Source organism: Pristiophorus japonicus, chromosome 12, assembly GCF_044704955.1.
Source record: "Pristiophorus japonicus isolate sPriJap1 chromosome 12, sPriJap1.hap1, whole genome shotgun sequence".
Lineage (NCBI taxonomy): Eukaryota > Metazoa > Chordata > Chondrichthyes > Pristiophoridae > Pristiophorus > Pristiophorus japonicus.
In genome coordinates this window covers 129,947,288-129,972,833 of record NC_091988.1, presented here as the reverse complement: position 1 = coordinate 129,972,833, position 25,546 = coordinate 129,947,288, and the positions used below count along the sequence as shown (strand labels likewise).

Genomic DNA, 25,546 nt, shown 5'->3' with positions numbered 1-25,546 from the left:
GAAGATGGTTTATTTAATCTTTTCTTGGCTTATAAATGTTTATTCAGGTTGGATTTATTTGTATAATATTTGTAGAAGTATAAATAAGGATCTATTGTCGAATTTAATGAGTTCCCTTCCCCCCCACCTCGTTCTGGACGCCTAATTTGTAACCTGCGCCTGATTTTTTAATGTGTAGAACAGGTTTTTACAGTTCTACAAAAATCTTCACTGGCGCCATTCTACTTTAGTTTGGAGTACATTTTCACTGTGGAAACTTTCAAATCAGGCGTCAGTGGCCGGACACGCCCCCTTTTGAAGAAAAAATTCTGTTCTCAACTAGAACTGTTCTACCTGACGAGAACTGCAGAAAAAAAATGTGGAGAATTGCGATTTCTAAAATAGTCCGTTCTCCACCAGTTGCTCCTAAAAATCAGGCGCGAATCATGTGGAAACTTGGGCCCTTTGATTCCAGTGAATGATTATTCCTTTACCTGGCCGTTATCGAGGTAATTTGTAGCTGATCCAGAGGTTAAAAAAGAAAACATTATTATCATAGAATCATAGAAAAATTATGACATAGAAGGAGGCCCATTGTGTCCGCGCCAGTCGAAAAAGAGCTACCCAGCCTAATCACACCTTCCAGCACTAGGTCCGTAGCCCTGTAGGTTACGGCACTTCAAGTGCATATCCAAGTACTTTTTAAATGTGGGGAGGGTTTCTGCCTCTACCACCCTTTCAGGCAGTGAGTTCCAGACCCCCACCACCCTCTGGATGAAATTGTTTCTCCTCATCTCCCCTCTAATCCTTCTCCTAGCTACTTTAAATCTATGCCTGCTGATTATTGACCCCTCTGCTAAGGATATAGGTCCTTCCTATCCACTCGAGGCCAAACATAATTTTCTACACCTCAATTAAATCTCCCCTCCACCTCTGTTCCAAAGCAAACAACCCCAGCCGATCCAATCTTTCCTCATAAAATGTTCCAGTCCTGGCAGCATCCTCGTAAATCTCCTCTGTACCCTCTCTAGTGCAATCACATCTTTCCTGTAATGTGGCGACCAGAACTGCACGCAGTACTCAGCTGTGGCCTAACTAGTGTTGTATACAGTTCTAGCATAACTTCTCTGCTCTTATAGTCTATGCCTCAGCTAATAAAGGGCAGGAAAAAGAGTGGGAGAGCGATAGTGATAGGGGATTCAATTGTGAGCGGAATAGATAGGCGTTTCTGCGGCTGCAACTGAGACTCCAGGATGGTATGTTGCCTCCCTGGTGCAAGGGTCAAGGATGTCTCGGAGCGGGTGCAGGACATTCTAAAAAGGGAGGGAGAACAGCCAGTTGTCGTGGTGCACATTGGTCAAAACGACATAGGTAAAAAATGGATGAGTTCCTACGAAACGAATTTAAGGAGCTAAGAGCTAAATTAAAAAGTAGGACCTCAAAAGTAGTAATCTCGGGATTGCTATCAGTGCCACGTGCTAGTCAGAGTAGGAATCGCAGGATAGAGCAGATGAATACGTGGCTTGAGCAGTGGTGCAGCAGGGAGGGATTCAAATTCCTGGGGCATTGGAACTGGTTCTGGGGGAGGTGGGACCAGTACAAACCAGACGGTCTGCACCTGGGCAGGACCGGAACCAATGTCCTAGGGGAGAGTGTTTGCTAGTGCTGTTGGGGAGGAGTTAAACTAATATGGCAGGGGGATGGGAACCAATGCAGGGAGACAGAGGGAAACAAAAAGGAGGCAAAAGCAAAAGACAGAAAGGAGATGAGGAAAAGTGGAGGGCAGAGAAACACAAGGCAAAGAACAAAAAGGGCCACTGTACAGCAAAATTCTAAAAGGACAGAGGGTGTTAAAAAAACAAGCCTGAAGGCTTTGTGTCTTAATGCAAGGAGTAGCCGTAATAAGATGGATGAATTAACTGTGCAAATAGATGTTAACAAATATGATGTGATTGGGATTACAGAGACGTGGCTCCAGGATGATCAGGGCTGGGAACTCAACATCCAGGGGTATTCAACATTCAGGAAGGATAGAATAAAAGGAAAAGGAGGTGGGGTAGCATTTCTGGTTAAGGAGGAGATTAATGCAATAGTTAGGAAGGACATTAGCTTGGATGATGTGGAATCTATATGGGTAGAGCTGCAGAACACCAAAGGGCAAAAAACGTTAGTGGGAGTTGTGTACAGACCTCCAAACAGTAGTAGTGATGTTGGGGAGGGCATCAAACAAGAAATTAGGGGTGCATGCAATAAAGGTGCAGCAGTTATAATGGGTGACTTTAATATGCACATAGATTGGGCTAACCAAACTGGAAGCAATACGGTGGAGGAGGATTTCCTGGAGTGCATAAGGGATGGTTTTCTAGACCAATATGTTGAGGAACCAACTAGGGGGGAGGCCATCTTAGACTGGGTGTTGTGTAATGAGAGAGGATTAATTAGCAATCTCGTGCGAGGCCCCTTGGGGAAGAGTGACCATAATATGGTGGAATTCTTCATTAGGATGGAGAATGAAACAGTTAATTCAGAGACCATGGTCCAGAACTTAAAGAAGGGTAACTTTGAAGGTATGAGGCGTGAATTGGCTTGGATAGATTGGCGAATGATACTGAAGGGGTTGACTGTGGATGGGCAATGGCAGACATTTAGAGACCGCATGGATGAACTACAACAATTGTACATCCCTGTCTGGCATAAAAATAAAAAAGGGAAGGTGGCTCATCTGTGGCTATCAAGGGAAATCAGGGATAGTATTAAAGCCAAGGAAGTGGCATACAAATTGGCCAGAAATAGCAGCGAACCTGGGGACTGGGAGAAATTTAGAACTCAGCAGAGGAGGACAAAGGGTTTGATTAGGGCAGGGAAAATGGAGTACGAGAAGAAGCTTGCAGGGAACATTAAGACGGATTGCAAAAGTTTTTATAGATATGTAAAGAGAAAAAGGTTAGTAAAGACAAACGTAGGTCCCCTGCAGTCAGAATCAGGGGAAGTCATAACGGGGAACAAAGAAATGGCAGACCAATTGAACAAGTACTTTGGTTCGGTATTCAATAAGGTGGACACAAACAACCTTCCGGATATAAAAGGGGTCAGAGGGTCCAGTAAGGAGGAGGAACTGAGGGAAATCCTTATTAGTCGGGAAATTGTGTTGGGGAAATTGATGGGATTGAAGGCAGATAAATCCCCAGGGCCTGATGGACTGCATCCCAGAATGTTAATACGGATTCTTTTTCCCTCCATCTGTTTCAGTGAATACACTGACGTGGGCACCTTCTTGCCTTTTCTGTAAAAGACCTTTATTGAAGATTCTCCGGCCGGGACTTGTCAAGACAAAGGAACACTCTCAATCAGAGCCTGTTTACCTTCCTCTGGACAAGCCCCTTTTCAGCGCGAAACAACATCAGTTCTACATTTTCAAAACAGAACACATTTGATTAGCACTTGGTCTATCCAATCCCTTTCTGCCGCCTCCCCCCCCCCCCCCCCCCCCCCCCCCCCCCGAGTTCGTCCAATGGCAGGCAAGAAAGTCTCCCAATTAAGGCTGGTGTCAGGGTCAGGTTACTTATAGCTTCGCTACACTGTCTTCCCTTATCAGTAAAGAATCCAATTAGTTTCCCTTCCTCCTTATCAGTAAAAGCTATTACTTTTCTCCTCCTATCTAGGATTGCTTTCTTTCTTTGTGCCGCCTTGCGTCTTTCTCATGACCAGTGTTTAACCTCAACCTCGACTCTTGGTAACCCCTTTTTTTTTCTGTCGATTCTGCAGTTGTCTGCATCTTGACATTTCTTTAACTATTTTCCCATGATTCCCGATCTCCATCCTTTTGCCACATTCTCTATCCATCTACCACATTCGCAACCCTTCTTTACACATTCTCATTCCCCCCTTTATCATTCCATGCTAACCCTGGTGCTTATTCCAGGAGTATCGCGTTTAGCTGTGCGCATTCTCTTTTCTGATCCTCCTTATTGTCTGAGTCCGCCTCGAGCCTCTTCGCAAGGTCTTATCAATGTCTGTTTAGGTTCTCACACCGTATCCTGTCGGAATATTATTGAATTGATAACTTCTGGAGCCTTGGTACAAGGCCGAAGAGAGGCCTTTTACCTCCTGATGGGCCAGTGCAGGAACCAGCACTTTAACCCTTGTCCCGCTGGTACCCCTAATGCCAAATTTCTCTTACAATTTCCCCCTTTTGGCCCTTGGCTATACTCCAAGCTGGCCATATTTCCCAATAACTATCTCCCTGTAGGTAAGTTCCAGATAGGTGCGTTCACCTGGGTGGCCATCTCCCAAGCTTCGGGACCTCCTGAAACCTTCCCACAGAGTTATATAAGGTAAGTCCTTCCTGTAGGACTGCTTAAATTTTCATCCCTTATGGCCTTAATCATAGTGCATGCCCTGACTTATCGTTTGGCCTGTTTAATTCGTGCACATGTTAATCCCATCATGACCATCAGAGCCAGACCCTGTATTACTACAAGTACATGTGGTGATATTCTTATCCATGGGTGAATTTGAATATTAAGTCCAATGTCCCACAGCTTTGAGTACCAGGGCTGATCAGCCAGCATTGCGTTAGTGTCTCTCTGTAAGTTGTCTATTTCTTCCATCAGCCGGACATACTGTCGTCTTTGATTCTGGATTCCTTGCACCAAACGTAATTGTTCCTCATTTAGTTCCGGTATCTGTTTGCCTTGCGGTTCCCATACCGCCTCTTCGTACCCTTCTCGGAGGGTATCCGTGATTGTTCCGTGGATGATTTCCGTTGTTTCGGGATATATGTGGTATCCATTTACATCTATTTTTCCCATGGGCCTGAAACACAAGTTAGGGTTGGTGATGACACAGGGGGTGACTCCTCCCCTGGTCTTAATCGTCGGGTTGGCTGCTCCTGTGCTCCATTCCCTTGTGGAGCAGCGATTGTTTCGGAATCGTGTTTGAGAGGAGTGATACTCAGCATGCATCCGTTTGTTTGGTGGAATCTGCAATCATCATTCGTCATTCGTGGCGTACCTCGACATAAAACCACTTGGTTAATTTTATAGCAGTCAGTAATGTCAATGCCTTTGGTACTATTAATTTTAATCACCCGTCTTGCAGACTGATGGTAATGTCACCGAGTTTGGTTTCTCACTTCACCAATATTATCGATCTAATATAAGGGGTCTCCCTTTGTTGCATCATACTGTGGTATGGACAACATAAATCCGATCATATTCACCCGCCCAGTAATGCATCTGAATTTCGGCACCCATGCGTGACTATTCCTTCATGTGTTATTTATTTTTTTTATCTGGAGTCCAATTGTTAAGTATGCTGTTCGGAATCCAATCTGGTATGTCTCCATTCTGGAGTTGCTCCAAATTATGTTATACCTCACTTAATATCCAGGCCCCATACCCGGAGCAAACTATCTCAGCCTGTAATCGTTTACTTATATCTTTCCCCATTGCGTGGATCAATTTTATTGTCTTGGCATTTCGGCAATGTATGGGCCACTTGTAACAGTTCCCCTTCCGCGCCATCTCCCAACCGCGCTTGTAGGGCTTGGTTATCCAAGTCCCTCCCCACTAAACCACTCAAGACTATTAAGTTGTTAACCTGGTCGTATATTGCCTACAGGCCTATGGAATTCATTGTCGTAACCCCTGCCGCATAACCTGTGCCTAGTGTTTCCAGTATTCCCCTTTTTTTTCGACTTTGCCTTGTTCCATTTCTGACATTAAATCTCAGGGTAGTGGGTTCCAGGCCTTCAAGGATCCGTTGTGCCAGGTTCTGGTATAGACTTATAGTTTAATTCCCACCGAAGCTAGGAAAAATGATATCCATTAGGTTTAGGATAAGTAGTCGCTGACGCACCCCAAATTATATCCTTTCTTTAGATTCTTTTATTACTGTCCCCGCCCCCCCTTTGCTCCAGTCTTTATGGACGGGCATGTGGGAGGAAGAATTGTGGTGGTACTAAGAGTTGTAGTTCCCAGAGTGGTTGTTGGAGCAATGGTGGTGGATCTATTCCGGACTCGAATGTCCCAACACCACTGATCTGTACCCACATACGGGGAGGTTGGGCATGTTCTCCAACTGGTATCCCCTGGTTGAGGTCTCCCTGGGCAAAGACCGGCGTGCACCTTATATTCCAGAGACCTCCCTTGGTCTTAATTTTATCCCACTGGCCAATTTTCCTGAACATCCTGGGGTCCCACCCCCTTTTTGCTCCGTTCTGTTCCCACCCTTTTGTTTCTTGCAGGTGGATTTGGCTGCTTGTTTGCAGCTTCGTCCGCCCAGGCATGAGCTTCTAGAACTGAAATTCCATCCAGTTGGATTTCTGCGCCCTTCCCCTTTTGGTCCTATGAACTTGTTCCTGTCCTCTGAATCTACTGGCGCCCATGGCATCGGCAGCCTGCTGCATTACAACCTTACTTAATACACTATACATAGCCATGCGTTAAAATAAGTTCTGTCCTTGCTCCAGTCCTTGGCTGCTGAGTTGCATATTTCGGCAGTCAAATTAAACAAAGCTAGTTCATGTAGTTGTGTCTTTCCTGCGTTTGCTATATCTCTCGTCGTCCATCTGTATTATCCAGTGCCTGCATGGGCCTCAAGGTCCCCAGTATCCTGAGTCTCCAGAGTTGAAGTAGCCGCTGTGGTCCCATCTCGGTGAGTGTTTTATCTGCAAATTTTAAACAGATAGCCTGGTCGTCACCAGGTGTTAGGTTCTGGTCTACTCATCTTTTATCCATGCATGTTGCGGTCACTCTGTGAAATCGGAGGTAAGGTTAGGTTGGGTTTGTACATTGGCTTTATTGCCATAGGTGATAATGCAGTGCGCAGCCATATCACCATCTGTCTGGCCCCGTTTTTTAAAAAAAAATCTCTTCCAGCTTATTTATCTTAGCTTTTAACTCTTGAATTTGTTTTGTTTGAGTATCTTTCTTTTATTTGTATCCGGCGAGTATTATTACATAGGCTAGTTCTGTTTTTATTTTTATTCTGACTATTGCACCATTTCCTCTGTTAGGTGAGTCTTTTTTATTCTATTGAGAAATCCAAATTAATAATGTCCAGTATAAAACAGCTGTCAATGGAAAGGGTTAACTCCTTTACAGGTTTGTAAGAAAGCCTGATGTCATTACGTGACTTCACGTAATCATCCGAAAAATTCTTTTTTTTTTTTAAGTCTTTGTGCCTTCAAAACTTGCTTAGAAATTAGGAATCTGTTAAAACAGCAGAAATCATTAGTAAAGCCGTCATAATAAAAGTCTTCTCATCAGGAAAGTTGGCATTTTAGAGTAAACTCCAATGTTTTCTTAACTTCTAATTGGCAAAAAAATTTTTTTGGATTGATTTAAAACGAGACCACGCATTTTTAATAGCTATTTTGTTTACTGAAATCCAATTTTCACACACGCTGTGTACATTCTAACATTTCGTTTTATTTTACGGTCCTGTTCACTGGGCAAATCTTGTGTTTTTTTTTCTCTCTCAGCACAAAATCTAAACATCCGTGCCAGTTCCATTTTCTATAAGAATTTTAAAATTTAGTAAGATTCTCTAATTCCCAGTTCTTTCTGTGCTGAGTTCGCATAGCTTAGATCTTTTCTCCTCATTATTTTCAAAACCCTCCTGCTTGTTTAGACTGTTCGGGACTTTTCTTGATAAACAACGTCCATTTTGGAAATCTTTCAAACTGCAGTGAAACTTTCTCAATTTAAAATCATTATCACTGTAGAGTGTCTTTTACCTCTTCCAATTTTTTTTTTCCTTTTCCTAATTCAACCAATATCTCTTTCACAGCAAACATCAACTAGTATTTAGTAAGTTATGTCTTTTTCCATCACAAAAACATTTTTTCAGCACTTATTTAGTACCTTACATCTTTTTTTCAAACCTTTTAGTTTTATATCTCCTTTTTTCTTTGAGATCAGATTTAATTTAATAATTTTTTTTTTTGAATCCACCTCACTTTTGCTGTGCCTTCTCTTAATATCTCAAAATCCCAATTCAAATTTTGTAATTTCAATCTTTATTTAAAACTTTTTTTTTGAGCTCGAAGCTTTTTTTTAAAAGGCATTCTTTATCTCATTCCGAGACTAAATTTATGTCTTTCAACCCAATGTAATCAATCCTTTGTGCATTTCCCAGCTCCGTAACTTATCATCCGAATAAATCCACACCTGCGTTTCTAACTTAAAATGCCTTAAAACTTCCCACATACAGGACAACACTACAAAGGGTTGAAAAAACTTTCACTCTGTTTATTTTAGCTCCACCCACTTCTCCAAACAAACAGCTGCTCCACTCTTCCAAACAGGCTTTTAAAACATGAAAACATAAAAATTCATTCTGCAGTCAAAAAATCACACAAGGACTCTCACTCAACGACAGACATTCACAAAAGTCTCTCTTCTTTCAACAAAGCTTATAATTCATTTTTTCTTTGGCCGGCTCTATTTTTGGATCCATGATTGCCCGTCGCCGCGCAGTAAAGAAATATTTTATCCTTACACAATTCCTCGCGTCGCCCCGCGATTTCGTTTTACACAATTTCCCTATCCCTCTGCGTCACCGCGCGATAGTCTACTTAAGTCCAATCAGCGCCTAGACGGACTAAGTGATATACAAAGTTGACGTCGTACCTGACTTGGACACTTATTTCCTAAAGTTAAAAGGTATTCGCCATATTGACCTGGATCTCGTTCAGACGCTACCTGAGAACCAGCGAGTGGCCAAACTTTCTTCATACTTTTGGAACTGAAGGAAACTGAAGTGGTATTTAAAGGGTACTCACTCCAGTGGCCACTTTCCTCCTGTCTCGTCCGAGGCTAGTTCGGCTCTTAATTCGCAAGCTTTCGGCAGCCGTCCGTTGAGATCCCACTTCTGACACCAAATGTTAATATGGATTCTTTTTCCCTCAATCTGTTTCAACGAATACACTGACGCGAACACCTTCTTGCCTTTTCTGTAAAAGACCTTTTATTGAAGATTCTCCGGCCGGGACTTGTCAAGACAAAGGAAAATTCTCAATCAGAGCCTGTACCTTCCTCTGGACAAGCCCCTTTTCAGCACGAAACAACAACAGTTATATATTTTCAAAACAGAACACATTTGATTAGCACTTGGTCTATCCAATCTCTTTCTGCCTCCCCCCCCCCGAATACGTCCAATGGCAGGCAAGAAAGCCTCCCAATTAGGGCTGGTGTCAGGGTCAGGTTAGTTATAGCTTCACTACACTGTCTTCCCTTATCAGTAAAGAACCAAATTAGTTTCCCTTCCTCCTTATCAGTAAAAGCCATTACTTTTCTCCTCCTATCTAGGATTGCTTTCTTTCTTTGTGCCGCCTTGCGTCTTTATCATGACTCGTGTTTAATCTCAACCTCAACTCTTGGTAACCCCTTTTTTTTCTGTCGATTCTGCAGTTGTCTGCATCTTGACATTTCTTTAGCTATTTTCCCATGATTCCCTATCTCCATCCTTTTGCCATATTCGCTATCCATCTACCACATTCGCCACCCTTCTTTACACATTCTCAAGAGTACTTAAGGAGGTGGCCTTGGAAATAGCGGATGCATTGACAGTCATTTTCCAACATTCCATAGACTCTGGATCAGTTCCTATCGAGTGGAGGGTAGCCAATGTAACCCCACTTTTTTAAAAAAGGAGGGAGAGAGAAAATGGAATTATAGACCAGTCAGCCTGACCTCAGTAGTGGGTAAAATGATGGAATCAATTATTAAGGATGTCATAGCAGCGCATTTGGAAAGAGGTGACATGATAGGTCCAAGTCAGCATGGATTTGTGAAAGGGAAATCATACTTGACAAATCTTCTGGAATTTTTTGAGTGTTTCCAGTAGAGTGGACAAGGGGGAACCAGTTGATGTGGTATATTTGGACTTTCAGAAGGCTTTCGACAAGGTCCCACACAAGAGATTAATGTGCAAAGTTAAAGCACATGGGATTGGGGTTAGTGTGCTGACATGGATTGAGAACTGGTTGTCAGACAGGAAGCAAAGAGTAGGAGTAAATGGGTACTTTTCAGAATGGCAGGCAGTGACTAGTGGGGTACCGCAAGGTTCTGTGCTGGGGCCCCAGCTGTTTACACTGTACATTAATGATTTAGACGAGGAGATTAAATGTAGCATCTCCAAATTTGCGGGTAGCGGTGTGTGCTGCGAGGAGGATGCTATGAGGCTGCAGAGTGACTTTGATAGGTTAGGTGAGTGGGCAAATGCATGGCAGATGAAGTATAATGTGGATAAATGTGAGATTATCCACTTTAGTGGTAAAAACAGAGACAGACTATTATCTGAAAGGTGACAGATTAGGAAAAGGGGAGGTGCAATGAGACCTGGATGTCATGGTACATCAGTCATTGAAGGTTGGCATGCAGGTACAGCAGGCGGTTAAGAAAGCAAATGGCATGTTGGCCTTCATAGCAAGGGGATTTGAGTACAGGGGCAGGGAGGTGTTGCTACAGTTGTACAGGGCCTTGGTGAGGCCACACCTGGAGTATTGTGTACAGTTTTGGTCTCCTAACTTGAGGAAGGACATTCTTGCTATTGAGGGAGTGCAGCGAAGGTTCACCAGACTGATTCCCGGGATGGCAGGACTGACATATCAAGAAAGACTGGATCAACTGGGCTTGTATTCACTGGAGTTCAGAAGAATGAGAGGGGACCTCATAGAAGCATTTAAAATTCTGATGGGTTCAGACAGGTTAGATGCAGGAAGAATGTTCCCAATGTTGGGGAAGTCCAGAACCAGGGGTCACAGTCTAAGGATAAGGGGTAAGCCATTTAGAACCGAGATGAGGAGAAACTTCTTCACCCAGAGAGTGGTGAACCTGTGGAATTCTCTACCACAGCAAGTTGTTGAGGCCAATTCACTAAATATATTCAAAAAGGAGTTAGATGAAGTCCTTGCTACTAGGGGGATCAAGGGGTATGGCGAGAAAGCAGGAATGGGTTACTGAAGTTGCATGTTCAGCCATGAACTCATTGAATGGCGGTGCAGGCTAGAAGGGCCGAATGGCCTACTCCTGCACCTATTTTCTCTGTTTCTATTCAGTATTCCTTTTTAACTACCTTTATTGACCTGTCCTCTTACCTTTTAAGGATCTGTGGACATACACTCCAAGGTCCCTCTGTTTCTCCACACCTCTCAGTATCCTCCCATTTATTGTGAATTCCCTTGCCTTGTTGCTCCTCTTCAAATGCATTACCTCACACTTCTCAGGATTGAATTCCATTTTCCACTTTTCTGCTCAACTGACCAGTCCATCGATATCTTCCTGCAGACTAAAGCTTTAATATATGCTACAAAAAGCAAGGAGCCGAGCCCTGTGGGACCCCACCGGAAACAGCTTTCCAGTCGCAGAAACACCAGTCAACCATTACCCTTTGCTTCCTGCCACCGAGACAATTTTGGATCAAATTTGCCCCTCTCCCTTGGATTCACATGGACTTTACTTTTTTGATCAGCCTCCCATGTGGGACCTTGTCAAAAGCCTTGCTAAAATCCATGTAGATTACATCAAATGCACTGCCCTCATTGACCCTCCTTGTTACCTCCTCAAAAGAACTAAATCAAGTTAGTCAGACACGACCTTCCAGTAACACATCAATGCTTCCTTGATTAATCTGTGTCTTTCTAAATGAAGATTTATACTGTCCCTCAGAATTGATTCCAATAATTTGCCCACCACCGAAGTTAAAGTAACTGGCCTGTAATTACTTGGTTTATCCCTTCTTTCCTTTTTAAACAATGGTGCAATGTTAGCATTTCTCCAATCCTCTGGTACTACTCGTAGCCAAGGAGGATTGGAAAATGATAGTCAGAGCCTCTGCAATTTCCTCCCTTGCTTCTTTTAATAGCCTAAGATATATTTCATCCAATCCTGGTGATTAATCTACTTTCAAAGATGCTAATTCCCTTAATAGTTCCTCTCTTACTATGTTTATCCCATATTTCACTGTTCCTCCTTAACTTAAGCATCGGCATCGTCATCCTCTTGTGAACAGCTGCAAAGTATTCATTAAGTACCTTACCCACATCCTCTGCCTCCACACATAGGTTACCATTTAGTCCCTAATGGGCCCCACTCTTTTCTTAGTTATCCTCTTGCTCTTTATGTAGTTATAAACATCTTTGGGTTTTCTTTGATTCTGCTTACCAACATTTTTTCCTTGCCCTCATTGAGGTTTTTAAAATTTGAGGGGCCTGGATATAGTGGATAGCAAGGGCCTATTTCCCTTGGTGGAGGGGTCAATTATGAGGGTGCATAGGTTTAAGGTGATTGGTGGAAGGTTTTGAGGGAAGGCTTCGTCACAGAGGGATGTGGGGGCCTGGAAAAGGTGCTTGGATGGGCATTTGAAGTGGTTACGGACTTAGAGCTGGTAAGTGGGATTAGACTGTATAACCTCTTGTTGGCTGGTACAGACATGATGGTAAGTACATCATGGAATCAAATAGGGCCAGAGTGGTGATCTGGACTACTTTCGATCACCTGGATGGATCGGAGAGGAATTTTCCCAGATTTTTTTTTCCCCAATTGGCCTGGGTTTTTAATCTGGCTTTTTGCACCTCCCAGGAGATCGCATGGCTCTGGATGGGTTGAGTGTAAAATGTTGCGATACATGGGGTATCGCAGTTGTGTGGGGTGGACTGGTTGGGCCTGATGCTCTTTACCTGTCCGCCATTGTTCATTGGTTTATATGTAACCTTCAACGCTGCTGACCGAGGGCCGTGTGGCTCTTTGTCGGCTAGGGCGGACATGATGGGCCAAAATGGCTTCATTATGCCTGTAAATTTCTATGTTTCTACGTTTGCTTTCCTAATTTCCTTTTTCATTTCACCCCTACACTTTCTATACGCTTCTCGACTTTCTGCAGTATTGAGCTCACTATGTCGGATAAAAGCTTCTCTCTTTTGCCTTATCTTGCCCTGTATGCATCTTGTCATCCAGGGGGCTCTAAATTTGGCAGTTCTACCCTTTTTTTCTTTGTGCTAACATATTTACCCTGAACTCCATGTATCTCCCTCTTGAATGCCTCCCACTTCTCTGACATTGATTTACTGTCAAGTAGCTGTTTCCAGTCCACTTTTGCTAAATCACTTCCCAACCGAATAAAATTTGGCCTTGCCCCAATTTAGAACCTTTACTCCTGTTTTATCTTTGTCCTTATCCATGACTACTCTAAAACTAGCTGAATTATGATCATCACCACAAAATTGCTCTCCCACTGATGCTCCTTCCACCTGCCCAGCTTCATTCCCTAAAACTAAATCCAGAACTTCGCCCCCCTCTAGTTGAGCTTGCTACGTATTATCTAAAAGTGATTCTGAATGCAATTTAGAAATTCTGTGCCCTCTACCTTTTACACTGATTGTATCCCAGTCCAATATTAGGGTAATTGCAATCCCCCACTATTTCTACCCTATTATTTTTGCATTTATCAAACTCCTTCAGACTGTTTGAGGGTCTATAGTGTACTCTCAGCAGTGTCTTTGCCCCTTTTTTGTTCTTTAATTCAACTCTCATTGCCTTACTTGATGATCCTTCTAACATATTATTCCTTCTCACAGTTGTAATTGTTTCTTTTAGCAATAGTACCACCCGCCTCCTTTTTAACCCGCTCTCTATCTCATCTGAAAACCCTGTAACCAGGAACATTGAGCTGCCATGTTTCAGTAATCACCTAAGGTATCATACTTCTATGTGTCTATCTGTGCCCTCCTGCCTTATTCATTATACTCCTTGCATGTAGGCTTAACCAAAGCCTAACTCCTTTTTTGTCTATTTTCCAACCTTTTATGTGGAATGGTACTAGAAAGATCCAGTAATCTGAAAAGAAAGATTTGCATTTATAAAGCGCCTTTGGCAATCACCGGACATCCCAAAGCCACTGTAGTAATTTTTGAAATGTAGTCAGTGTTGTAATTAAGGAAATGTAATGTGAAGTTTGTGTACTGATCATTTGCTTAAAATGCAACCTATAATCGGAGTTGGTTTGTAACTTTAGTATTTCGAGTGTACTGTGGTAAATTGCTACATCCTGCTATACTGTGCTTTCCATCGTGGGCTTAGAACTTGTTTACCTGTCGGCTGGTTAGTCTGTGATGTGATTTAAGTTTTCCCTTTTGGAAGTTTCCACTGGTTATTTGCGGCCATCAGATTTGTTGAGGCAGAGTACATGAAACTGACAACTGTGAATCATTGAAGAAGTTGGTTTGATGAGCTGAACTGTACATTTGTTCTCCTTCGACTCAATTGTAACCTGTGGCTTCTTGATTCTGGGGCTGGCAGAGTCGAACTAAAACAGTAGCTGCACTCCAGTTCAATCTTTTGCTCCAGTTGTTGGACAAGGGCATTTTCTGGTCACTTGCCGACAGAATTTATTACACTTCATAGAATTTTATAGCCCAAGTTGAGGCTGTTTTTCCCATTTTATCTGTGACCGCTCTCAGAGCTATCCACCAAGTCACTGGAGAAATGCATAGAAAATAGGTGCACGCCCTTCGAGCCTGCACCACCATTCAATAAGATCGTGGCTAATCTTTTGCCTCCGTACCCCTTTCCTGCTTTCTCCCCATACCCCTTGATCCCTTTAGCCGTAAGAGCCACATCTAACTCCATCTTGAATATATCCAACGGACTGGCATCAACAACTCTCTGCGGTAGGGAATTCCACAGGTTAACAACTCTGAGTGAAGAAGTTTCTCCTCATCTCGGTCCTAAATGGCTTACCCCTTATCCTTAGACTGTGTCCCCTGGTTCTAGACTTCCCCAACATCGGGAACATTCTTCCTGCATCTAACCTGTCCAGTCCCGTCAGAATTTTATATATTTCTATGAGATCCCCTCTCATCCTTCTAAACTCCAGTGAATAAAGGCACAGTCGATCCAGTCTCTCCTCATATGTCAGTCCAGCCACCCCGGGAATCAGTCTGGTGAACCTTTGCTGCACTCCCTCAATAGCAAGAATGTCCTTCCTCAGATTAGGAGACCAAAACTGAACACAATATTCCAGGTGAGGCCTGACCAAGACCCTGTACAACTGCAGTAAGACCTCCCTGCTCCTATACTCAAATCCCCTAGCTGTGAAGGCCAACATACCATTTGCTGCCTTCACCGCCTGCTGTACCAGCATGCCAACCTTCAACGACTGAAGTACCATGACACCCAGGTCTCGCTGCACCTCCCCTTTTCCTAATTTGCCATTCAGATAATCTGCCTTGGTGTTTTTGCCCCAAAAGTGGATAACCTCACACTTATTCACATTATACTGCATCTGCTATGCATTAGCCCACTCACCTAACCTTCCAAGTCACCCTGCAGCCTCTTAGCGTCCTCCTCACAGTTCACACCACCACCCAGCTTAGTGTCATCTGCAAACTTGGAGATATTACACTCAATTCCTTCATCCAAATCATTGATGTATATTGTAGAGTTGGGGTCCCAGCAGTGAGACCTGCGGCACCCCACTAGTCACTGCCTGCCATTCTGTAAAGGACCCATTTTTCCCGACTCTCTGCTTCCTGTCTGCCAACCAGTTCTCTATCCACGTCAGTACATTACCTCCAATACTATGTGCTTTAATTTTACACACCAATCTCTTGTGTGGGACTTTGTCAAAAGCCTTTTGAAAGTCCAAATACACCACATCCACTGGTTCTCCCTTATCCTCTCTACTAGTTACATCCTCAAAATATTCTAGAGGATTTGACAAATCCCTTTCATAAATCCATGTTGACTTGGACCAATCCTGTCACTGCTTTCCAAATGCGCTGTTATTTCATCTTTAATAATCGATTCCAACATTTTCCCCACTACTGATGTCAGGCTAACCAGTCTATAATTACCCGTTTTCTCACTCCTTTTTTTAAAAAGTGGTGTTACATTAGCTACCCTCCAGTCCATAGGAACTGATTCAGAGTCGATGGACTGTTGGAAATGATCACCAATGCATCCACTATTTCTAGGGCCACTTCCTTAAGTACTCTGGGATGCAGACCATCAGGCCCTGGGGAATTATCGGCCTTCAATCCCATCAATTTCCCTATCGCAATTTCCTGCGGATATCCTTCAGTTCCTCCTTCTCACTAGACCCTCGGTCCCCTAGTACTTCCAGAAGGTTATTTGTGTCTTTCTTCCTGAAGACAGAACCAAAGTATTTGTTCAACTGGTCTTCCATTTCTTTGTTCCCCATTATAAATTCACCTGAATCTGAGTGCAAGGTACCTACGTTTCTCTTCACATATCTATAGAAGCTTTTGCAGTCAGTTTTTATGTTCCAGGCAAGCTTCCTCTCATATTCTCTTTCCCCCTCCTAATTAAACTCTTTGTCCTCCTCTGCTGAATTCTAAATTTCTCCCAGTCCTCAGGTTTGCTGCTTTTTCTGGCCAATTTATATGCCTCTTCCTTGGATTTAACACACTCTTATTTCCCTTGTAAGCCACAGTTGAGCCACCTTCCCCGTTTTATTTTTACTCCAGACAGGGATGTACAATTGTTGAATACCACCAACAATGTCGCCACAAGATCCTACAAATCCCCTGGGAGGACAGAGGCACCAACATTAGCGTCCTTGACCAGGCCAACATCCCCAGCATTGAAGCATTGACCACGTTTAATCAGCTCCGCTGGGCAGGCCACATTGTCCGCATGCCGGACATGAGATTTCCAAAGCAAGCGCTCTACTCTGAACTCTTTCTTGGCAAACGAGCCAAAGGTGGGCAGAGGAATTGTTACAGGGACACCCTCAAAGCCTCCTTGTTAAAGTGCATCATCCCCACTGGCACTTGGGAGTCCCTGGCCAAAGACCGTCCTAAGTGCATCCGGGAAGGTGCTGAGTACCTCTAGTCTCATCGCCGAGAGCATGCAGAAAACAAGCGCAGGCAGCGGAAAGAGCATGCAGCAAACCCCTTCCCTCAACGACTATCTGTCCCACCTGTGACACGGACTGTGGTTCTCGTATTAGACTGCTCAGCCACCTATGGACTCATATATTTTAAGAGTGGAAGCAAGTCTTCCTTGATTCCGAGCCACTGCCTATGATGATGATGACTCCCTTGTCCTTTCCCTTTCCCCTTTTACATTTTTCTTCAAAAGTAATGAATTGTAGGAAGCACCTTGAGATATTTGTGGTGCTTGTGTAAATACATGAGTTATTTTGGGTCATACCGTACTGCATTTATGGAGGGTTTTACATAGAAAGATTGGGCAGGCCAATTTTGAGTATGAACTGCTATTGTCGCATTCATATTGCTGTAATGTAAAATACACCAAAAATATCAAGTGTAGACCAGCTGGTATTGTCTGTACCACTCATAGTTGCTAAAAGGAACAGAACGCACCCACACTGATGGCCTGGCAGTGGATTTCAGTTTGGATCCAGTCAAACATACATAGATGACAATACTTAAGAATTCATTGTGCTTCAAGATGCTCATTAATGCCACAGCTTCTTGTTTGACCAGAGGATGCTTGGTTCGCTAGCTATAATGTGGATTGAGTATTTTTCAGTTCTCACTGGGTACTTCAGGGGCATTTGATACATATACATGATGTATGCTGGTGTTTAGTTTTGGAGAAAACCATAACAACCAAATCGAATGGCCAGCATAACTTCCTGTCACAACTAAGGTACACTAAAGATGTTGCCGCCTCTCTTCCCCTCACCTACAAAAGAAATCGACACCAAGGCTGCAAACGTAATTGAAACGAAGGTATGTGCAGTCATAAATAAGCAGCAATGTAGGGTGTTGAGTAGTTTAGAATCTGTATCATCTTGCTGACACTTGGCCTACAGATTGGTAGTGGTTCGGGAGATGTGTGTGTGGGTGCTGCTACTGTCCACGATCACATAGCTACATAAGCAGTTCAAGTTCTTCTAGATTTAGCCGTACATGGAAGGTTTTGCCTTCTGTGTGGGCTTTTGTAAGGTAAGTATTCTAAGGAACTCTTGCACTAGCGCTTGAGTTCTTGTAAGCCGCCCGTCTTTGGGATACTTCTCATGCCATTTTCATCGCTCTTTAGTCACTGCTAATTTAATTCCGTGGTAATGAGAGACATGGATAAAGATCTGAACTTCAAGCCATAAATGTTAGATTGCTAGATACTTCCGTCAATGCTGAAAATGTTCTACCCATGGAGCCTATTGCTCCAACAAACACTTAAACAGAGCTGAAGTACAAAAGGCCAATCTAGAGAGTGTTGCCATGCACTGGTGCAAGTTTGACTTGATATTCTTCAAAGCTTTGTGGTCCTTGGCCCGTCATGGTTGATGCTAATTTGAGGTGGAGCAGAAGATAGTGGTGCACATGCCAGACTACAAAACTCAGAAGCTGGCGAACAGGCCCGCCCCCGCCCTCTTTTCTCCCCCCCCCCCCCGCAAATAAAACTGACCATTCAAACAAAAACAGCGTAAAACTACAAAATCAATCCCGAGTAAAGGCCTGTGACCAGCACGGCTGAATAAGTTTGGCTTTTTTTCATTATATTGGATTTTGGGATCACATTCTGCAATTCAATTTGGTTTTTTTTGTTAAAACTGGAACCCAATGTCAATCGTGTATGACACAAGAAAAGAAATAGTTGCAATAGGAGTTCAGTGAGACGTGAGCTTGCCATGACTAAGCTACCACTATACCCAGTTTCTATTAGTTATATTATGGAGGGGAAACTGAAGTATGCAAAAATGTCTTTTTTTTTTCAGCGGTGGTTAAACCATGTAAAAGAAAAATGATTTGCAATTATACATGTATCATTGTCCAATAGAAAGGACAAAGGTTCATTTCGGACTCCAGTCTATATTTGTGGCCTACAATCCGTGAAATTCAAACTCTTTGCCCTCTTTCCCCAGTCGGTCCCACTCCTCCCAAATATCTTGCCAAATTCTTGCCAATATCTTGCTCACAACCACCTGTCTAATCGTGGATCCCCGACCAACTGGCTGGGGTTTTATTCAGTCTTGTGAACATTACATGACTGACTAAGCCACTCCCAACTCAACAGCTCTACAAGCCTGTGAGCATTACACTTATCATGCATTCCTGTTTAATTGGAAACTTTCTTTTCACCATAAGAGTTTACTGAGCTTGATTGGCCAACAAGGGCAGTTTTCTGCTGTGGACTCATGGCCTGTTGCGACACAGGTTAGCAAGGCCATATAAAAAGCAAACCAAGCACTAGGGTTTATTTCTATAGGTATAGAATTGAGAAGTAGGGAAGTAATGCTTGTTTGGACCAGACTTGGAGTACTGCGTACGGTTCTGGTGCCCGTGTTATAAAAAGAATAGAGGCGTGGAGAGGGTGCAGAGAAAATTTACAAGGATGATACCAGAAATGTGGGGGCATTCCTATCAGAAAAGGATGAACAGGCTGGGTCTCTTCTCTTGTGTGGGGGGGGGGGGGGGGCGGCGAGAAAAGAAACGAGAGAGAGAAAAAGACTGAGGGGTGACCTAATAGAGGGCTTTAAAATTATGAAAAGTTTTGATAGATAGAAGAGAGAATATTTCCACTTGTGGGGAAGACCATAACTAGAAGTCATCAATATAAGACAGTCACCGAGAAATGCAATAGGGAATTCAGAAGATCCTTCTTTGAGCATTTGGAACTCGCTACCACAGGGAATGATTGAAGCGAAAAGCATATGAGGGAAAAGGGAATAGAGGGTTATGCTGATAGATTTAGATGAGGAAAGACTGGAGGAGGTTCGAGTGGAGCTTAAACGCTGGCATGGCCTGTTTCTGTGCCGTACATCCTGTGTAATATAATACCAGAGCGACATTTCTTTTTGGGAGAACATTGGAACATAGATCTGAAAATGCTCTGCCATTTAATTAGATTACAGCTGATCTGCATTGCAACTGTCTATCTCAGTCTTGAAATCTCCAATTGATCCTCAGCCTTTTGGAGGAGGGTTTCTAATTTCTGCGACCTTTTGTGTGGAAAAAGTGTTTCCTGTTTTCGTTCCTGAATGGCTGAGCTCTAATTTTAAGGTTATGTCCCTTTGTTATTGATTCCCCCACTTCTCCTTCCAAAGCTGTTCTTCCATAAATTATAGTAGACACCTCCAGCTTTGTAGCTGATCATTTGCTCCTTGAGTGCTAGTATCACCTGACCATGACCCGTATTTGACTGGGGATTTTTGAAAATCGAGAAGAATTTGGAATCTAATACCAACTACTTTGTGCTTTTCAAAATCTAGCATTCAGTTTCTATGTTTCTGTGGTTTGGATTTCCTATTTTGAAGAACAAAGACCAAGAAACCATATAGTAAAATGGAAGAAATTATATTTGAAAGGGATCTATAATGACAGACTAGGATATAGTGGGTGCTATATAATGAAAGCCACAGTGGACTTTTCTCAAAGATAAGAATAATAAGATGGCTGAAGGGTAGGAAATATGCTTGCTCCTTAGAGATGTTATGTCAGAGTGCGGGGGGTGGGGTGCAGGGGAGAGATAGACTTAGTTGGGGTATCCTAGGGCTTGGTGGTGGAACCACTATTTTTCTATTTAATGATTAAGATTCAGAAACTCAGTGCATATTTGCAGATGATTCAAAACTAGGAGAGGCAGTGGAATTGGAGGAAGCAGCTCAGGAATTACAGGTTGAGGACAAGATATGCAAATAGTCAGAACAGTGGCAGATGAAATTTAATGCAAACCAGTGCAATATTCCCTCCTAAGCTGGGCTTTGTTGTGGGCAGTCTGTTTATTTCAATACGTGGTCCTTTTAAATCTCTGCGCAGTAAGTCCAATGGAAAAGCCTGAGTGGCCGGCACGGTATCTTGCAGTTTACTATGTGGCTGCGCATGCACGCAGCTTGGAGAGAACATTGGACAAGTAAAGTGTGACACGAAGGAATAAATTAGTGATGCACATTCTCCAGAATAAAGCTGAAGGAGACCCAAGAGTCTTAAAGATTTCGCACTCAACGTGTCCAAACAAAGCCAATAGAATGTGAACTGCAGATTGAAATCAATAGAACATAAGTCAGTGGAAGTAACAATGAAACTTTATCGGCCTCTGGTCGGGCCACACCCTGAATACAGCATCCAGAAATTAGGGAGGTTCAAGTGTTGGAGGTAGTGCAAAGAAGAGCAAGACTGACCCCCAAATTATGAGGAAAGGCCAGAGATACTTCGACATTTCAGCCTAGAAAAGAGGAATCCGAGAGGTGATCTTGTAGAAGGATATAAGATTGTTAAAGATCTAGACAAAGTTCATTAAACTGCAGCAGTAGAATTGGAGGACACAGGTATTTTTTCATTCATGGAATGTGGGCGTCATTGGCATTTATTTCCCTTAAGAGGCCCTTGTGGTGATGGTATGCACACAGTGACTTTATCGTATTGATTTTTGGTACAACTGCTTGCTAGGTCATTTCAAAGGGCAGTTAAGAGTCAACCACATATAGGCCAGACCAGGTAAAGACTGCAGATTTAATCCCCTAAACGACATTAGTGTACTAGATGGGTTTTTACGACAATCCCATGGTATTGTGGTCACCATTACTGATGCTAGCGCTTATATTCCAGATTTATTTAATTAACTGAATTAAATTCCCAGCTGCTGTGGTGAGATTTAAACTCGTAGGGCTTTAAACTATTGAAGGCATGGGGTTGTGGGGTGATTCGGGAAAGGGTAAATTCAAAAGCAGTAAGAGAAATGTCGAGGCTGTAAAGCAGAGCAGTGATCTGGGTAAAGATAAGCAGAGTGGGTCAGGAAGGAACAGAAAAGACAAATAAAGGTAAAAAGGCATTCGTGACTACAGTGACATCAGGGGGAAATAGAAAAAAGCTAAAACTAAAAGTACTAAATCTGAATGCACAAAGCATTCTCAACAAAATAGATGAATTAATAGCGCAGATAGAAATAAATGGGTTTGATTTAATGGCCAATACAGAGACGTAGCAGAGTGACCAAGGTTGGGAACTAAATATTCCAGGATATTTGACTTTTTTTTTAAAGAAGAGACAGGCAGAATGTTAAAGGAGGAAGGGTAACCCTGATAATAAAGGTGGAAATATAGACAGTAGAGAGAAAGGAACTTGGCTCTGAAAAACAAAATGTAGAATCAGTTTGGGTGGAGCTGACGAGCAACAAGGGGCAGAAAAAGCTAATTTGAGTAGTCTATAGGCCCCCTAACAGTGGTTGCAGTGTCGGGCAGAATATAAATCAGGAAATTAGAGATGCGTGTAACAAAGGTAATACAGTAATCATGGGAACTTTAACTTTCATATAGACCGGGCAAACAAAATTTGCAGAAATAGTGCAGAGGACGAGTTCATGGAATGCGTTTTCTAGATCAATGTCAAGAAACCTACTTGGGAATTAGCTATTTTAGATCTAGTACTGTGCAATGAGACAGGGTTAATTAATAGTCTTGTAGTAAAGGAGCCTCTGGGGAGTAGTGATCATAATATGACAGAATTCTACGTTGAGTTTGAGAGTGATTTAGTTAAATCCAAAACTAGGGTCTTAAACCTGAACAAAGCAAACTATGTAGGTTTGAGAGGCGAGTTGGCTAAGGTAGATTAGGAAACTAGATTAATAGATATGGCAGTAGAAAAGCAATGGAAAATATTTTAAAGAAATAATTCTTAATTCACAATATACATTCCCTTAAGGAATTCAAAACACCATGGGAAAATGGTTCAACTGTAGCTAATGAGTGAAATTAAAGATGGTATTAGATTAAAGGAAGAGGCTTATAATGTTGCGAAAAATAGTAATAAGCCTGAGGATTTTAGAATTCAGCAAAGGAGGACCAAGAATTTAATTAAGAAAGGGAAAACCGAATATGAGAGTAAACTAGAGAGACACAAAAACAGACGGTAAAAGCTTCTAATATGTGTGTAAAAAAGAAAAGATAGTAAATGTGGGTCTTTTACAGGATAAATTATAATGAGGAATAAGGAAATGGCAGACAATGAGGATCAGAGAGAAATTAGTATTAGTAAAAAAAAAAGTATTGAAATTAATGGGACTGAAAACTGATAAATCCCATGGACCTGATGGCCTACATCCTCCGATTTTAAAAGAGGTGGCTATAGAGATAGTGGATGCATTGGTTGCCATCTTCCAAAATTCCATAGATTCTAGAACCGTTCCTGCGGATTGGAAGGTAGCAAATGTAATCCCACTATTTAAGAAAGGAGGGAGAGAGAAAACCGGGAACTACAGACCAGTTAGCCTGACATCAGAAGTGGAGGAAAATGCTAGAATCTATTCTTAAGGATGTAGTAACAGGGCACTTAGAAAATAATAGGATTGGGCAGAGTCAATATGGATTTATGAAAGGGAAATCACGTTTGACAAATCTTAGTTTTTTGAGGTTGTAACTAGCAGGATAGATAAAGGGGAATCAGTGGATGTGATGTACTTGGATTTTCAGAAGGCATTTGATAAGATGCCACACAAGTGGGTATTAAACAAAATTAGGGCTCATGGGATTGGGGATTGATTAACAGGCAGAAAACAGAGAGTAGGAATAAACAGTTCATTTTCAGATTTGCAGGCTGGAACTAATGGGGCCTCAGCTATTCACAATCTATATCAATGATTTGGATGAGGGGACCAAATGTAATATATCCAAGTTTGCTGATGATGCAAAGCTAGGTGGGAATGTAAGTTGTGAGGAGGATGCAGAGAGACTTCAAGGGGATATAGACAGGCTAAGTGAGTGGGCAAGAACATGGCAAATTGAATATAAAGCAGAGAAATGTGAAGTTATCCACTTTGGTAGGAAAAATAGAAAAGCAGACTATTTTTTAAATAGTGAGAGATTGGGAAATGTTGGTGTTCAGAGGGACCTGGGTGTCCTTGTAAATGAATCACTGAAAGTTAACATGCAGGTACAGCAAGCAATTAGGAAAGCAAATTGTATGTTGACCTTCATTACTAGAGGATTTGTATCAGAGTAAAGATGTGTTATTACAATTATATAGGACCCTGGTGAGACTGCACCTGGAGTATTGTGTACAGTTTTGGTCTCCTTACCTAAGGAAGGATATACTTGCCATAGAGGGAATGTGACGAAGGTTCACCAGAGTGATTCCTGGGAAGGGGGGATTGAGCAGACTAGGCCTATATTCTCTCGAGTTTAGAAGAATGAGAGGTGATCTCATTGAAACATATAACATTCTTATAGGGCTTGACAGGGTAGATGCAGGAAGGATGTTTCCTCTGGCTGGGGAGTCTAGAACCAGGGGTCACAGTCTCAGAATAAGGGGAGGCCATTTAGGACTGATGAAGAGCAGCTTCTTCACTCAGAGGATGGTGAATGCTTGAAAATCTCTACCCCAGAGGGCTGTGGAGGCTCAGTCTTTGAGTATATTCAAGAGATAGATCAATAGATTTTTGGAAATTAAGGGAAACAAGGGATATGGGGATAATGCAGGAAAGTAGAGTTGAATTAGATGATCAGCCATGATATTGAATGGAGGAGCAGGCTTGAGGGGCCGAATGGCTTACTCCTGCTCCTATTTATGTTCATTACTCCAGATTATTAATCTAGGTCTCTGGATTATTAGTCCAGTTACATAACCACAATGCTAACGTTCACTGTTTAACCATTGCAAGAACTATACTGACAAGGTAGCAAATGGGACAGATCAGAAAGTGGCCTTTGGTGTGAACCAAGGTTTTTGAAATGGCTTAATTACTGTGGGGGAAATAAATACGAGAGGAAGGGCTGGCTAAGGTGAAGTTACATGAGAGACTCTATGGAGAGGGAAAGGAAGATTAAATGTCAACCGGTGATGGGTCCAGGGAAAATAACTGTATAAGAAGGGGACCCCCAGCAGTGTTTCAGGGTTGAAGATTTGTGTCGCATTCGGGAGGCACTCGGGCCAGAGGGCATGAGCCAGTGGGAGTAAAAATTCGTCGTTAAACTAATAGCAGGAAATTTTTCACACACCAAGTGGTCAGCTTGTGGAATAAACTTCCAGTTGGAGTGATGGAGGAAAAATTCCTGGAATCTTTTTTTTAAAAAAAACAATTGTATTCTATAATGTGGGGGGGGGGGCATTAAATTGAAATGGGCTGAATGGCCTATCTCAACCATAATAATCTTGTGGGTATATGAAGGAACTAATGTGGTTTCAAAAAGCCTGTTATCACCAAATTATGAAAGCCAAAGCTTAGATGTGCAACATTGTATGGCCTGGTGAAATACTTGTCTGTCTTGTGATTTAATAACAACTTTTGTCAATATCCTAAATTTATACAGCCCTGAGTCAGGGAATGAAAGGGAATAGGAAGAGTTCAAAAAAAATCATGGTGACTTGTGCAATTGAATGCTCCCTGGGCAAGAGACATATTGGCCCCAAGTTTCCACATGATTTGCTCCTGATTTTTAGGAGCAACTGGTGTAGAACGGACTTTCTTAGAAATCGGAATTCTCATCATTTAGTTTGCTCCAGTTCTAGTCAGTTAGAACAGTTTCACTTTGGAACAGAATTTTTTTTTTCAAAAGGGGGCGTGTCCAGCCACTTACATCTGTTTTCAAAGTTTCGTCAGTGAAAACTTACTCCAAACTAACTTAGAATGGAGTAAGT

The 25,546-nt window shown here is 42.4% G+C and overlaps 1 protein-coding gene across 1 annotated transcript in view; it reads left to right on the top strand.

The window, feature by feature from the left end:
* rab22a (RAB22A, member RAS oncogene family) overlaps window positions 1–25,546 on the top strand; it is an 80,978-nt gene that overhangs the window by 21,717 nt on the left and 33,715 nt on the right. The window lies entirely within an intron of this gene.